This window comes from Falco rusticolus, chromosome 7 (genome assembly GCF_015220075.1).
Source record: "Falco rusticolus isolate bFalRus1 chromosome 7, bFalRus1.pri, whole genome shotgun sequence".
Classification (NCBI taxonomy): domain Eukaryota; kingdom Metazoa; phylum Chordata; class Aves; order Falconiformes; family Falconidae; genus Falco; species Falco rusticolus.
In genome coordinates this window covers 9,951-23,064 of record NC_051193.1, presented here as the reverse complement: position 1 = coordinate 23,064, position 13,114 = coordinate 9,951, and the positions used below count along the sequence as shown (strand labels likewise).

General features: G+C 51.1%; 3 non-coding genes across 3 annotated transcripts; 1 reads left to right on the top strand and 2 right to left on the bottom strand.

The window, feature by feature from the left end:
• The first annotated feature begins 230 nt into the window (after positions 1-230).
• On the top strand, positions 231-302 carry TRNAG-UCC. Its single transcript has one exon. It is a non-coding gene; the product is annotated as a tRNA-Gly (tRNA).
• Positions 303-10,438: 10,136 nt separating this feature from the next.
• On the bottom strand, positions 10,439-10,510 carry TRNAM-CAU. Its single transcript has one exon. It is a non-coding gene; the product is annotated as a tRNA-Met (tRNA).
• A 1,425-nt stretch (positions 10,511-11,935) lies between these two features.
• On the bottom strand, positions 11,936-12,017 carry TRNAS-AGA. The gene has a single exon. It is a non-coding gene; the product is annotated as a tRNA-Ser (tRNA).
• Between the last annotated feature and the right edge of the window lie 1,097 nt (positions 12,018-13,114).

Here is a 13,114-nt window from a genome sequence, read left to right as displayed (position 1 = left end):
GTACTCACAGGACAAGGTTTGTCCAGTGTCGCGCTCCAATCCAGGGCACTCCCTGATGCTGATCTTCCTAGTCAGTGGCTACTGCAGCTTGAGGTTTTGTAGTCAACAACTCACACATACAGAAACATATATATTCTGCAGTACCTTATGGTAGTATGCATGCAGGACACTGGAAAGAGGAGGCCAGGCAGCCTGTGAACTGAAGGAGCAGGAAAAACACATACGTAGTTGCGTTGGTGGTATAGTGGTGAGCATAGCTGCCTTCCAAGCAGTTGACCCGGGTTCGATTCCCGGCCAACGCATGCAGCTTTTTATTTATCAAGCCTCCACAGCGCCTTGCCCCTGGTGCTCCGAAATCGCCTGCCCAGCTTCCCCCAGCAAGTTGAGCCCCCACCAGTAAGGAAGTACAGCACAGAGCCGCGGCATCTCGCTGTGAAAGCCATGCTTGCAAGGCATATAGCTCTACCCTGCTCCTCCCAGTGGGTCTACAGCCTCTGACAACACCTATGTCTCCCCCAGTCGAAGCATCTGTGCATGCTCTCAGGTTTGTAAAGGGGGGGGATATCCTCAATCTTGTCTCTGGGTCCCACAAGAACAGCCCCGGACCTTGTAAACTGTATTGTGCAACCCCAGACAGTTGTGATCAGAGCAGCACTGAGGTAGCCCTGTAACCCCTAGGTGAGAGGTTACAACCTCTACTCTGGTCCTCTATTCCCTGCCATGATACATCTGCTTTCCTGGGCATGCTTTCTCTTCATCCCTGGTTCTCCCCATTTTCTCTACCAAGGATCCCAGATGCTGCTGCTAGTGAGAAGTACTCATACAGCGTTAGCTGATTGGGGCCCTGGAGGACACCTTGCTGAGACCAATGTATTCTTCCTGCTGAAGTGGCTCCAGGCTAGGATCTTCACTGTGGTGTCGGTACAGGAGCCAGAGGAAAGGGATTTTTGGTCTGGCCCAGAGCTGGACCTGTTGCTGCTGCTTGTGGCACTTGGCAAGAAAAGCATGCTACCGTGGCAGGTCAAAGATGAAGATCAAGTATGCCTAGGTGGGGACCAAGGCTGCGTATGCAATTTGGCGATACAGTGGGAGGATGCCCGCTCTTTAGATAATGTCTCAAAATCATACTGGAGTGACTTTGCTCTCCATCTTTCTTCATCTTTTCCATCTCCCCAGTGCTGGCTGGTCAAATGTGGAGTTTCATGCCCTTCAGAGGGAATGCTGGTATGTACAATGTCTGTGTTCAGAGCACAGCATTATTTCCTCTATAGCACTCTTTCCTGAAAACAGACAATGGTACACACTGTAACTTGGATTGAAATACTCTGCTTAACAACCAAGACTGCAGGTCTCACAGACACTATATCCACAGCGCATGTGCAAGGCCACTAACCTACCTTATCCAGGCTCTGGCATTGCAGAGGCATCCTGAGTTTTACTGGAACTTGATGTAATGATGTTTCTGGTAACTCAGAAGTAAACCCCCCTCAATTCTCTTGCAGCTTATGGCCTGTGGTCCAAGGGAAACACAGGGAGTCCCTTACAACTAGACTCTTTAACTCAAGGGGATGAAGTTTCTCAAGTCAGTGATTACAGGGTTCCCTAAAGCAAAAAAACCAATGTTCTTTGATGTGCTGACAGTCAAAAATCAGTCTGGGCAGTGGGGTTGTATAGAGGGTTCAGGTTGGCAGAGTATTTGCAAACTCCTACTCCATCATCAGCAATGCTACAATCAGGTGGAATTGCAAAGAGGGGGTTTGTGATCGCTCAGTTCTCTGCTGAAATGCCCACCCTAATCCATCTTGCAGTCACACTGACTATGCCTAGAGCTGAAAACCAGCACTTACCCGCTTTTGACTCCATCTCCATCCCCTGGAGTTTATTCCCACAACACCAAGGAAAGAGGGAATTTTAATGGCAGTTTTTCATACAAAGGTTGCAAAAAACAGTTGAGAGGACCAGTCAAAGGGTCTGTGTTCACATTCACACCTGACCAATTGGGACACTGGTCTTTGACCACCCTCACAGTAAAACAGGATTACTGTGTGTGGCATTTCTTGTATTTCTGCCTCTGACAATTGCTTCTTGCCCTGCCCCTAGGCACCACTGACAAAAGGATGGCTCTGATGTCTGTCTGTCCCCTGTCCCATCCCAGGTGTTTAGAGATGTACATAAGGTGCCCCCTTTGGCCTTCCCTTCCCCAGACTCACCAAACCCAGCTCTCCCAGCCTGTTCTTGTACGGCAGATGAACCAAGTCCTTGATCACCCCAGAGTTGCTTTGGTAGAGCTGACAGAGCCCCTAGCTGTGTGCAGAAATGGGAATCAGATACACAATGACAGCCATGGATTCCCTGTAAAGGGCACTTGGTATGCAGATATCCAGGTCTCCTGCAGAGGAAGGAAACTTTGCAGAAGGCTTTCCACTTGCTGCTGGGAGCAGATTGGACCAAGAGAGAAAGCAGAAGTGAGAGCATTCCATCAGAGGAAGACATGTACCTATCGCCGAGTTCATGGACCTCAAGCTGCAGTGACTGTTGAGAGGTTTAGGTGGCATAGTATTTGAGGAGAGAAATGCATCCATCTGTGAGACTAAACAGTGACACTGGATATTCCTTCATTCTTGGTTGCATGCTTGCATGTAGAAGCATTTGGATTACCCTGAGCAGCTTGGGTACTTTTCTCCTCCAAAACACCTGTGAGTAGCAAGGTGCATCAGCAAAAAGCAACAAGGTATAAAACCTGACTTCCAGATGCAAAGATTCTGACAGAGATTCAGGCCCAGAAAGGCAACCTGACCCTGCATGTTTCTGAAAGATGTCCTCCACAACTCAGAAGAGTGCACATGTCCATTTTTCTTGCCACCTCTGGAAGTGTTGCCATCTCAGCCCAGTTCATAAGATTGTTTCTGTCAGGGCAGTACTGGCAGAGGAAAAGAGATCAGCTGTGAAATGCTTTGAGTGATGGAAGTCAAGGCTGACATTGAGAGCTATCACAGGGCCGTGATCATCAGGTTGCAGACTCGTGCTCCATTCTCCTGATGTTTTTTAGTCTTTCTCTTGCCTGCTTCCTTATTTCTAGTGTTTTGGAATAAGTTCAGGGAGCTCTGTTTGCAACTGGTGGCAAGCTCAGGACAGAAGGACTGCTCTCCCTTGCAGAGCGAGTAGCTGACTGAGGGAGGAGGAGAACAAACCACCACGAGTCTCCAGCGATGCTGCACGAAGTCTTTAATGAGAAGGAGGAAATGCAGTGGCACAGAACAGACTCCAGGACATATGTCTGCAGGGTTCAGGGAGGTACAGAGGGAGAATGGCCCATTTCCCAAGGCCAAACTCCACACAAAGCATTTGCCTTTTCCCATTCTGCTCTACCTGGTGGCAATCCCAGGCCACCAAGAGCAGTCCCTAACTCCAGCACCCTCCTCCCTCTCATCAGGAGATTCAGCAAAGTAGAAGAGAATGAGCCCTTTCTCGAGGGGCTCAGAGAAAACCAGTTTATGAGCCAGAGGAGACACCGCGGGGGGTGGGGGGGGTTGGGGTGGGATGCTGCCATACGGCGAGGAGCAGCAGGCACAGGTCCATCCTGCCAGGTGGGACAAGGACACCCGGCCTGCCTTTAAGGCAAGGGAATGCTCGAGCTGCTGCAGGGTTTCTGTCTTCCTTCCCGCTCCAAAGGGGGTGATCCGCCATCTTCAGCAGTTCAGACTGCAGCGGGGGATAGGCAGACACAGCCCTGATCCCCCCAGACCAAAGGAGCCCCCAGAAGAGATGGGAACCCCCCCAGCGCTGAGGGAGCTCCCAACAGCAGCTGACAGAGAGGATCCCACGGCTGTGCTCTGAGGGAAGGAGGTGAGGATGGGGCCCGGCAGGGTCACCACCACCGGGGAGGCCTCAATGGCCACGGTCGAGTCTGCACAGCGGGCGACACAGGGCTCACTGCAGCTGCTTGCAAGAGGAGTTGGGCCAGAAGCGCCGCAGGGGCGTGGAGGACAGGGTCTGAAGCAAGACATCTCTCGGTGAGGGAGGCAAAGCTGAAACACAGAGCAGACAGTGAGCACGAACCTCGGTATCGGTCTGCCCTTCCTTTCCTCAGCTCTCTCCGTGGACACGCTTTGGTTTAAAAACGGACAGCGTGCCTACGTGTGCCACCACCCTCATTGTGCCCTGCAAGTGGCACGGCACAGGAAGGCTGACTCACTTTTGGAATAGGAGCCAGCAGAGTGGGTTTCAAGCACCTGTGGAAAGACTGATCGTACCCCATCTCCAGAAAAAACATTGTGCTGAAGAAGGTGCTGGATGCACTGGGGCATTTGGTTAGAGACCATCTGCTGGTGGCAGAAGTTCTGTTGGGCAGACCTCCCTGCCGCTGAGCCCCATTGATCCCCTTCTGCTGGAAAGAACCCCCCTCCTCTTCCCCAGCCAGCCCCATCAAAAGGGAAAGAGGTGACAGCCCTTAAAGAGTTCTACTGCAGGGCCAAGCTGAGGCAGCCCAAGGATCAACCTGAGTAGCCACCGTGACAGCCATTCAGCCCACAGCGAGAGATGGAGTGGACTCAGGCTTACCTCGTTCCTCGAGGAGAGGCAGGCAAGAGAGGAGGATGCAGGGCCTGGAGCAGCGCAGGCTTTTATGCTGTGTCCCAGGGCCCTGGGGGGCCACTGACATTCCTTCCTCATGAAGCATCTGAAAACCCAGTAGCTATTGCTTGCTGAGGCTTTGTTGGTGATTAAGCCCTTGCCTCTTTCATCTGATGTGTTTTGCTCCCGCTGCTTCATAACACTTTAGAATCATAGAAGGAGTCATGGGATGGTTTTGGGTGCAAGGGACCTTTAGGAACATCCACCTCTGACCTTCTGCCTTAGGCAAGGCTACTTTTACACAAATGAGGCTGTTCTCAGGCCCATCCATCCTGGCCTTGAACATTTCCAGGGAGAGGGCATCCACAACTTCTCTGGACAATCTTTTCTAGTGTCTCACCACCCTCATAAAGAATGAATTTCTTCCTAATGTCTAAAATAAATCTACCCTCTTTAGGTTTAAGACCTTTAGCCCTCATCCTATCACTAGACCCCCTGATAAATAGTCCCTCCCCATCTTTCCTGAAGGTCTCTTGGGAGCCTTCTTTTCCCTAGGCTAAACAACCCCAGCCCCCTCACTCTGTCTTCACAGGGGAGGTGCTCCAGACCCCTCATCATCTTTGTGGTCTTCCTCTGGACTTGCTCAAGCAGGTCCACATCTTTTCTGTGCTGGCGGCCTGAGAGCTGAACCCAGTACTCCAGGTGGGGTCCCACAATAGCAGTGAAGAGGGGCAGAATCCCCTCCCTTGACCTGCTAGCCACACTGCTTTTGATACAACCAGCATTGTGGGCTGTGAGCACACATTGCCAGCTCATAGTCATTTTTTCATACACCAATACCCCCAAGTCCTTCTCTGCAGGGCTGCTCTCAATCCACTCATTGCCCAGCCTGTATCCACATTTGGGATTGCCCCAACCCAGGTGCAGGACCTTGCATTTGACCTTGTTGAGCTTCATAGGTTTGACATGGGCCCAGCTCTCTAGCCTGTCAAAGTTCCTCTGGATGACATCCCTTCTCTCTAGAGTATCAACCACACTGCTCAGCTTGATGTCATCTACAAACTTGCTGAGGGTGCACTCAATCCCACTGTCTGTGTCCCTGACAAAGATGTTAAACAATACTGGTCCAAATATGCCCCTGAGGGACACCACTCATCACTGGCTTCCACCCGGGCATAGACCTGTTGACTGCAACTTTTTGAGTGCAACCATCCAGCCAATTCCTTATCCACAGAGTGGTCCACCCATCAAATCCATGTCTTTCCATTTTAGAGACAAGGATGTTGTTCTGGACAGTATCAAATGCCTCACACAATTAGATGATGTCAGTTGCTCTTCCCTTATCCTCCAGTGTTGTAACACCACCACAGAAGGCCAATGTTTGTCAGGCATGATTTGCCTTTATGGAAGCCACATTGGCTGTCATCAATCACATCTTAGTTTTCCATGTGCCTTAGCATAGTTTCCAGCAGGATCTGCTCTGTGATCTTGCTGGGCACAGAGGGAAGACTGAGCAGCCTGCAGTTCCTGGGTCGTCCTTTTTTCCCTTTTAAAAATGGGGGTTATGTTTCCCCTTTTCCAGTCACCAGGAATTTCACCAGTTGCCACGACTTTTCAAGTTTAATGGATACTGGCTTAGCAAATTCATCTGTGCACATCACATGTGCACATTCAGGTTCCTTAGATGGTGTCAAATCCGATCTTCTCCTGTGGTGGGTGGTACATCATTCTCCCAGTCCGGACCTTTGGATTCTGTGAATTGGATTGTGTCACTAGAGCACTTGCCAGTGAAGACTAAGGCAAAAAAGTTTCTGAGTACCTCTGTCTTCGCCATGTCGGTTGTAGCCAGGTCTCCCATTTCACTCACTGTGGGTACAGTTACTTTCATCTTCCTTTCTTGTCCTGTGTACCTGAAGAAACCCTTCTTGTTATCTTCCACATCCCTAGCCAAGTTCAGCTCCAGCTGTGCTTTGGCTTTCCTGATCCCCTCCTTGCGCTCCCTGGCCATTTCCCTATAATCGCCCCAGGATGTGTATCCCTGGCTCCGCTGCCCATACATTTTGGTTTTGTGGTTTAGTTTGGCTAAGAGGTCTTTATTTAGCCAAGCTGGACTTCTGCCCCCCCTGCCTGACTGCTTTCACATTGGTGTTGAGAGCTTCTTGTACCCTAAGAAAAATGCCTTTCAGCATCTCCCACGTCTTGTTTGCTCCTTTATCTCTGAAGGCAGTTTCCTAAGGGATCGCACACACTGGATCCCTAAACAGCTGACAGCTTTCTTGTGTGAGGTTTAGGGCTGTGCCTCTACTTTTGCCCATCCTGTACCCCTCAAGACTGAGAATTCTACCAGGGCATAATTGCTGCGGTCCAGGCTACCTCCACTCCTGACCTCACCAGTAAGGTCTTCTGTACTAGTAAACAACAGTTCCAGCAGTGCCTCTCCTCTGGTCGAGCTCTCCCTCACCTGTGCTAGGAAGTTGTCCTTAATATATTCCAGAGGTTTCCTGGACTGCTTGCATTTTGCTGTGCTGCTTTTCCAGAACAAGTCTAGGTGGCTGAAGTCCCCTATCAGGATCAGGGCCTGGCAAGCATGATGCTTCCTAACATTGAAACAATTCCTCTGTGTCCCAGATTCATAAGGCAAATTAACTCGGAGGTCACAGTCTAGAGACACACCTCTCCAGGGGTGTGGCAAAGCTCAATGGCAAAGAAAGATCATTGTTGTCTGGAGGACAGTTCTTTGTGGGTGGGAGTGAGGGCCATGAGGACCTTGCTTACTCTTATCAGGTTCTGCCACAGCCTGTTTTTACCTCCCATGTGCCCAGTGAATGAAAGCAGATTCATAACAACAAAGAGCATACCAGAGGGTCAGACAGGTCTCTCTCAAGTGACTTCTCCACGGGATCTTGTGAGGGACTGAAAGAGTTAATGTGTGTTGATGTTCAAACATCCTGGTGAGACAGTCATGCTCAGCATAGCAAGGATAAGGAGCTGGCTCACACAGGATTTGGATCACACAGGACTCAGAGGGCGTGCTGGAGTGTGCACAGTTCTGTGCTCTGTCAGGTCCGGCATGGTAACACACCGTACAGGGCCAGAGGCTATTCAGAGTTTATTTGAGGAAGGGGCTCATGACCACCCAAAAGACCCTTTGCAACCACCCCCTACAATGCCGCCTGTGCAGAAAATCAGGAGGTAAATCCTCGAGGGGTGTAACTGGCGCAATTGAGAGGCGGGGACTAGACTATAAAAGGCACAAGCCAGGGAGCCATGTGCGTGTGTGCCCATCACCAGAGGATCAACCCACCCACCATTGTCAGCGTGGGGTCCAATGGTGCTGCTATCTTTCTTTTCCTGTCATTCTTTCCTTCCTTTTCTTTCCTTCTTCCTCCTATGGCTGTTTCTCAATAAGAGCCCTCCTTGCCAAGGCTTTTTACATTTTCCAAGTTCAAGTTAGCTTTGTTATACTTAAAATGTTTACTTGGTTGTTTGGTGTTGTTTCACTTAATTTAGCCGGGGGCAGGGGGGTGGGAATTTTTGAACCTTAGTTGCTCTCCTCCTGTCTCAGAGGCAGACTGCAACAAATCTCCACAGCCATATTCCCTGACAACTTGACCAGGCCCTCACACATGGGAGTTCAGCTTGGGAAGTGGAGAACCTCTTGGAAACAAGCAAATCAAGGCGTAAGAGGGTGATCAAAGAGATGCTTGTGTCCTTCCCTGAAGGAGACCCACACCCAAATTGACCTGTCTTGCTCAGCAAGATCTTCCCAGAGGCAAAAATCCTGGATGGCCTCCTTTTGAGGAGAGGGGAGGGGAGGGACTCAAAAGCTCACAGCCCTTTTTTCTGGGTCAGGAATGGGGTGGCCCATTCCATACATTTCAAACTACAAAGGGAGATTGGGTCAGTCTCCCAGAGCACCTGGGAGTCATCATGATGTGGAGAGTTGGGAAAAACCCTGAACTCCAGGCAAACATGAGTCATCCTGCTATGGACTTCAGTGGACATGGTGTCCCGGCCTCAGGCGTGCCAGGGATACCAGAGTTCATAGCCTCATCTATCCTCAAGTTCTGCTTTCTGTGCATTCTGTGATTCTGTGATTCTATGAACATTCATACACCAGCTGCCTTTGAAGGCATTGCCTTCTGGTGGCTGCTCAAGGGCCCATGAGACTCTGCACCCCAGAATACCGAGGTTTAGAAGGCACCTCTGGAGGGCCTATGGGATGACTTACGGCTACAAGCAGACCATGCAGTTGTTAAGAAGAAAAAGAAAAGAGCTCAGGGACAAGTTGTCTGGACTGTATGAAAAGTTTATTTGTGAAAAGGTTGTGATGATTGTTAAATCATTATTAAACCATCTTTAAGAAGGAAAAGAAGAAAGGAAAAAAAGGGGGGAGCTGTAGAAGAATTATAGAGGAATGAAGGCAGGTTAATTAACATTGATAATATACAGCTGTGGGCTGGCTTCAGGGGCAGTGGGTTGGCTGACGTGGATAAAGTGCAGCTGTGGCTGGTTCCTACTAGATAGTTAAAGAGCTCTAAGGGGTATAGAAGAGGAGTACCAGACAGAGACCTGGAAGGAGCAGAGGGAGGAGAGAGTCTCAGATGTAGGAGAGGCCCTGGGAGAACCAGAGAGATAAAGGGGGCCTAGATGAGGAGAGGCTGGCTGCATGAGGAGCCCAGAGAAGGAGGAATCTGGGCACAGCAGAGGCAAGAAGTAGGGTGGACTGGCCTGTAGAGGATGGAGAAACAGCACGGATAGTAGATGAACTTTTGAAACCTTGTGGAGGATTGGTGGCTGTGCTGGGGCAAGGTGTGGGAACTACTTATTGAAGTTAACCTGGTATGTGATGGTAAAAGCCTTGTTGTAGCAGGCTAGTTTTGATAGTGCTGCACCATGCAGTGGCGTGCATTAGGGAATGAAGAAAAGCACCGAGTGCAAGTCTGTCGCCTGAAGAGCCAGAGGTAACCTCACAGTCAAGGTCAGAGTGATCTTCTGGCCTATCAGGTACTCAGGTAGCAGGGAGCTCACATGCAGATACCCACGGCATCTTCCTGCTGCCAGCTTGTGAAGCACTCAAACAAGGAGGACTTCTGGAAGAGGACACCCTCGATTTGTTTTTGAAGGGTCGTGGCAATTGAAAGGCCATGGTGGGGCAAGGGAAGGAATAACTAACTCATCCTGTAACTCCAGCGTGGGTTCTCTCCATGCCACAAAACTCACAGACAGCTCAGTGTTGTGGAAGTGGCTGGATCTAGCTGTGTCCAGCACAGGGCAGCCCCTTATCTCTTTGCACAGAGGCCACCCTGCAGTGCTCTGTCTCCCTTCCACTTCCAAAACCTACCCACGTATTCCAAAACCTACCCACATATAATGGGCACAATACAGGGCCCACTGGGAACTCCTGCTCAGCTCTGCTCCTGGCTGGACCTGCATGAGGGCAGGGCAGCAAACAGACTAGGATGGGGAAAACCCTCCAGATGGTCAAGTTGATGGCACTGGTGCTTTCCAATGTAGCACCAGCCTTATCCTCTGCACCTGCAGGTTCCTGGAGGTCCCAACCTGTGGCTTTGAAGCTAGCATTTAAGCTGCCTGAAGGGAAGGGAGGAAACACTGTGTCCCCAGGATGCCCAGCTCCTTGTGGGGAGAGGTCTGCTTGCTGCTCCACACCCACAGCTGAGGGTCAGTTTGGGAGTGCTGGCTGCTACAAAGACAAAGGAGAAAGAAGGTGGCAGTGGCAGAGAGAAGGGACTGAGGGAACAGGAGAGACAGGGCTATGGGTGCCCAGAGAGACCTTAGAGCAGTGCAAGTTAAAACTTTCTGTGCGAAGGTGTCAGCTGTCAGGAGCAGGTTAAAAGAAACTCTGTAGCAGAGGATGGTTTCGATCCATCGACCTCTGGGTTATGGGCCCAGCACGCTCCCGCTGCGCCACTCTGCTCTCCCTGGTACTGCAGCTGGCATCTCCCACACCTCTGCCTAACACTCCCTGGCACTGGCCAGCACACATGTCTCCTTCCTTTCCTCTGTCCTGTACCCTCATCCAGGAAGTAAAATGTCTCCCAGGAAAGTTCACCTCCTGCGCCCCTGCAGTGGATAGTTCAATGGCCTTGCCTTGCCCTGCTTCTCACAATCTGCCCACAACCCTGGATGGGGACTTTCTCTTTGACCACCCAAGCTGGCTCTGCAGGGGCTGAAGCAAACCTTGGATTGAGGGGTCAACCTTATTACTTTGCATGGTGGACAGGAGTTGCTCTCCAATGAGCTTATGAGGGTGCACCCTGCTAGGAAATCCAGCTCTCCAAGGATTGTGAGACTACCTAGTGTCAAAGTCAGTCCTTTGGTTGCCAGGGAGGGAGACAAGGATGCTTTGCATAGAAGGACTGAGGGAAGTAATTCTTCTGTTTCAGCTGTGCACATCACAGTGCCCCAGCCTAATGCATGGAGGACCCAAACAGAGAGGAAAGCAGGGGGGTTGTATATTACAATACAGCTGTGTCAACCAATCAAATTACTTACGTTAAGGAGTGGGCTAATCAGCTACTATTGCTCATGAAATCAGCATGTGCTTGTCCTGTGCAAGTGTTGTGGCTGTACAGTCAGTGGGGTTTTAATCTTCACTGTTCTAAACCAATGACCCGTGCAGGTGGAGGGGATTTGTATGAGATTCAGGTTCATTGCTGTTATGACTGTGGCCTATGCCTGGTGATCTTTGGAAAAAGAAATCTCGTATTATTTTATTGTCTGTATGCTGAGTTCTCAGCCAGTGAGGGTCAGTTTAGGTTGGCTCTTCAAGTCAAGTTGGCCCTGAGTAAAAGCTCTTGGTCCTAGGCAGTGTCTCTTCCTCTAGGCAAGTTGCATAGCAGTTAGCATGTTGTTGCCTTTCACACCAGCTGTGTGGACCCTCCCTTGCCCATGCTGTGCTGTGCTGACTCACAGCTCTTAGCTCAGACCCTCCCTGGCATAGCCCTGACCCTGCTGCTCTCCAACAGCTGAGGGCTGCCCCTGCCACCGGGAAGCCTGCCAGAGAATACCCCCTCCTTTGTGCCTGGTCTGACCGACCAAATCTGCTGAGGGTGGAGGTGGTTCCCAGTCCCCCCAGGGCAGGGCTGTCCCATCCACACTGGGCAGTTGCCCAGCCTTAAATGCTGCTGCCAGGTGCCCCAGGAAAGGTCTGGGCAGGCTGAGCTGGTGGAGCCTTTTGGTGAGGGAGGATGTGGCAGGGGTGATGCCTGTTGGTTTGGGCATGCCAGTGGGAGCAGGACTTTATTGCTGACCCAGGAATTTCCAGGAGTGAGGACAATAGCTGTAGGTCCCGTGGTTGCAGTAAAGTCAATTCTGGGCAGCCCAAAAACAGACTCTGACCCGTAGTTGGCAGAATTCGAAACTGCGCAGGGAAACTCCAATGGATTTCTAGCCCATCACCTTCACCACTCGGCCACAACTACCTGCTCCAGCCCTTATTGACCTGCTGATTGGATGGATGACACCCAGCTCCCTGGCAGTTCCAGGGCAATGCTGTGCTCCAGGCCCTCCTGCTGTGAGCTTCACCAACCATGTGACATGTACCAGGGTTCCAGAGGCCTTTTGAGGCATAAGCCCAGTGGCTACAAATGCAGCTCCCAGTACCTTGTCCTCAGCCAGGCAGCTGGGATATGCTGCCACAGGGATGGTTTTGCTCCCCAACTGGTCTCAGCTGCTTCCAGGGAAGAAGTGAAGGCAGCTGTGTGGACACAAGCAGGGGGAGGTGGGATATTAGACCCCACTTAGTTGCTCATATTTATCTGAGGGGGACTCTAAGCCTGCTGTGAGCACAAGGGTGGGGGCACTGCTGCAGGGAAGACGGTGACCTCCCGGCAGCACCTCCAGCCCCTTGGGGATGCAGGGTAGTGTCAACCCTCAAGCAAAGACCACAACTGCCATGCAGGTTGCTGCTGCGTAGAGGGAATAGTTTGAGAGAGTGGGACAGATCCACAGAAAGGGCAAGGTGGAACCTGGTTGAGAAAAAGTGTGGAGGGGCAAAGGGATAATAAATGGGGGGTGTGGGTGATGTAGAGGGAGAGAGGAGAGAGTTTGTTTTGGTTAGATTGTTTTCTGCCAGCTCTGGCTAGCTTCGCCCAATGCCAGAGCACAGACCTAAATATTAGAAGATCCACAAAAAGCAGTAACTTACATCACTGGATGAAAGTAGATCCAATTCAGTTTTGGTGCTGGAGCAGGAAAATGGTGTTAAGGAGTTGGGATGGAGGTGGTACAAGTGGCAGTACCTTTCTGCAGGCAGGGCAAGGGTGGGAGGAGGTTGCAGAAGAGAGGGTGAGGATGAACAGGGGCTTGAGGGAGTGGGGGGGTGGGGTGTCAGGGGTGTGTGTGTGTGTCTGGAAGAAGGAGGCCAGCCAGCCTACGAGGTGGAGGAGCAAAAGGCACCAGTGCCCACAGGTGCATTGGTGGAAGAGTGGTAAGCATAGCTGCCTTCCAAGCAGTTGACCCAGCTTCAATTCCTGGCCAGTGCAGCTGGCCTCTTCAGCCTGGCTCCACAGCTTCTTAC